Below are 3,166 nucleotides of genomic sequence, written 5' to 3'. Positions count from 1 at the left end.
TGGGGAAGGCCCGGCCAGTCCTCCTCAGGGTAGCGAGCACGGGGCAGGCTCAGCCCAGTGGGAGCTCGGGCACCAGCGTCTGGCTTCTCCGGCGGCCAGCGGTCAACTGAGCGCTGGGGCTGGGTTTTTATACTTCCTGTCCTGCCCCTTGACTTCTGGGGGGCGGGAACAGGCGGCGGCGGCTCCGCCCACTTCAGCATCCATTCTGGCTCGGCCCTCTCAGGCGCGGCTGGGAGCCAGGCCGCCTCACTACAGGCACCTTATAGACGTTTGGGAGCATGAGCTTTCATGGGTGAATACCCAGTTCGTCGAATGCATGTATTCACCCACGAAAGCTCATGCTCCCAAACGTCTGTTAGTCCATAAGGTGCCACAAGACTCTGCTGCTTTTACAGATCCAGACTAACACGGCTACCCCTCTGATACTTGCTACTAGAAGTCGCAGATCGGCTTTATACCATTGTAGGCAGTCTCATCATACCATCTGTAAACGGGTCGACTCACCCCTGCGGCACCTCCTACTGGTTGCTCTGCGAAGTTAGCTCAGTCCAGCCCTGGAGCACCCTCTGCAGGATGGTGATCCACCTGTTCTTAGGCCCCCCGTGTCCCTCCCTGGACCCGGTGCCCTTCTACAAGGGGCGCTGGCCCCCAAGCACACCCTTTCCTCTCTGGGTCTCCTTTCTCCTCTCAGGGAACCCCCACCCTCTAAATCCCTAACTCAACCACAGTAATTTGCTACGCCAGTCATATGTCTAGCCCACACTCTGGGGGCAGACTGCAGTAATCAGCCTACCATCATCAGGCAAAAGTTGGGTTTGGATCTGCTGCCTTGGCCTACCCCTAGGTTGCCCTACTGCACCCACAGTACCTATTGGCCCACTGAGCTAGGCTGCAGCCTGGGGCTCTCTAGGCTGGAGCTTCCCAGCACCTCAGCTTCCCCAGCCCTGCTGCACATCAGGTATCCAATCTCTAAGCACCTAAGCAGCCAGGCCCGTCTCCTCTCAGTAGCCAGAGAGAGACGTCTGGCTTCACTGGCTTCCTGCCTCTTATAAGGCCCTGTTCCTCATTTGGGGCTGGCCCCCAGCTGCCACCACTTCCCTAATCAGCTCAGCCTTGAAGCCACTGCTCTCAAGCCCTGTCAGGCCACTTTTTAAACCTCTTCCAGCAGGAGCAGGGTCCACCCTGCAACACGACCTCCCCCCTTAAAACGCCCACCCCTAGTGATAGGGAGCTTTCTTGGGCCTGTGCGACCCGGAGGTGTCCTGCCAGCCGCACCTGCTTCTCCCATTCCTGCAGTTTGCAGGCCAGGGCTCCTTCTCCTTTGGACTTTTTGGAGCTCAGCTACGGCCGTTTCCAAGCCTGCTCAATGTCTGAGTCCCCCCAGGCCCTCTTCCTCAGGGTCCCTGGGGTTCCCTTGGAGGCCTGTCCCAAAACTACCTGGGTCCATTTTGTTCTAGGACCAGTTTTCTTCTGGCTCCGCCTCCTGCGGGGCCTACTCCTCTGGGTCCCTTCTTCGGTGACTGGTGGAGTGATAGGTCCTGGGTCCCAGCCTCCTGCGGGGGGGGGGGGGGGGGGTGGGGGTGGGGGGGGGGGGGGGGGGGGGGGGGGGGGGGGGGGGGGGGGGGGGGGGGGCCGGGGGGGGGGGGGGGGGGGGCGGGGGGGGGGGGGGGGGGGGGGGGGGGCGGGGGGGGGGGGGGGGGGGGGGGGGGGGGGGGGCGGGGGGTGGGGGGGGAGGCGGGCGGCGGGGGGGGGGGGGGTGGGGGGGGGGGGGGAGGGGGGGGGGGGGGCGGGGGGGCGGGGGGGGGGGGGGGGGGGTGGGGGGGGGGGGGGGGGGGGGGGGGGGGGGGGGGGGGGTCCCCACATCTCCACCTTCAGCCTGTTCACCTCCCCGGGATCCAACGTTGGCCCCTTCTGGACCCCTCCCGGCACCTCCCTTGGCCGACCCTCAGCTTTCTTTGAGGGGGCAGTGTCTCTTAATATGGCCCAGTTTTCATGGCAGCCCCAGCAGCTCTTTGCCTCCTCGCTGCCTTGGGCCTTCCTCTGTCCCTTCAACGGGCCTAGCCTTTCCTGGGCTGCCCTGCCGCATGCTCTCTGGGCCTGGACAGTCCCCTCCAAAAGTGGCCCGTCTGCCCACAAGACCAACATCTGGCAGCTGCCTGGGTTCCCTCCACCCGCGGACTGCCCGAGGGAACCTGCCGTGCCCCTTCTCTGGGGTGAGCACCCTGCCTCAACCCAGTGGTGGACAGTCCCACCATATATGTCCTCGCCTTCGCAGGCCTAACAGTCTGGCGCTCAGGCCGCGGGCCTCCTGGTCCCGGCTCACCGCCTCTCCTGGTCTGTCCTCCACCACGCCACCGTAACTCTGTCCTGAGACGCTTATTCAGGCCCGCTGCTCCTGTATCAGCTGGCCCACTGATCCCTGGAGAGGGCCACCTGCCCTCCCATATGTCCTGATGGCCTCCCGGACCCCCTTCCAAGTGGTCAGTCCCCTTTTCTCTGGGGCACTGAACACCGGGCCCAACCAGAGACTGCATCCGGGGCCCCCCAAAACAGGGAATCCATCATCCCCTGGTTTCCTACCCTGGCCCCTTGAATCAGGGCGGTTTCTTCTGACTGCCTCTGGCTTTGCCACGTGGTAAACGGGTCCGACTCCACCCCTGCGGCACCTCCACTGGTTGCACTGCGAAGTAGCTAGTCCAGCCCTGGAGCACCCGCTGCAGTATCCACCTGGTACTTAAGCCCCCCGTGTTCCCCCTGGACCCGGAGCCCTTCTACATGGGCGCCTGCCCCCCCTACAGCAACCCCTTTCTCTCTGGCGTCTCCCTTTCTCCTCTCAGGGAACCCCCACCCTATATCCCTACCCTGCAGTATATGGCTACTGCTCTGTCATGTCTATCCCCACACTCTGGGGGCAGACTGCTGTATCAGCCTACTCATCACAGGCAAAGTTGGGTTTTGGAATCTGCTGCCTTGGGCCTACCCCTAGTTGCCCACTGCAACCCACAGTACCTATTGGCCCTCTGCTAGGGCTGGCCGCCTGAGCTCTCAGGCTGGAGCTTCCCAGCTCACTCAGCCTACCAGCCCTGCTGCACTCAGGTACCAATCTCAAGCTCCTAAGCCAGCCAGGCCCCGACCTCCCTCTATAGCCAGAGAGAATCTGACTGGC

The sequence above is a fragment of the Mauremys mutica genome, chromosome 1, assembly GCF_020497125.1.
Source record: "Mauremys mutica isolate MM-2020 ecotype Southern chromosome 1, ASM2049712v1, whole genome shotgun sequence".
Taxonomy (NCBI): domain Eukaryota; kingdom Metazoa; phylum Chordata; order Testudines; family Geoemydidae; genus Mauremys; species Mauremys mutica.
This window is presented reverse-complemented; position numbering follows the sequence as displayed.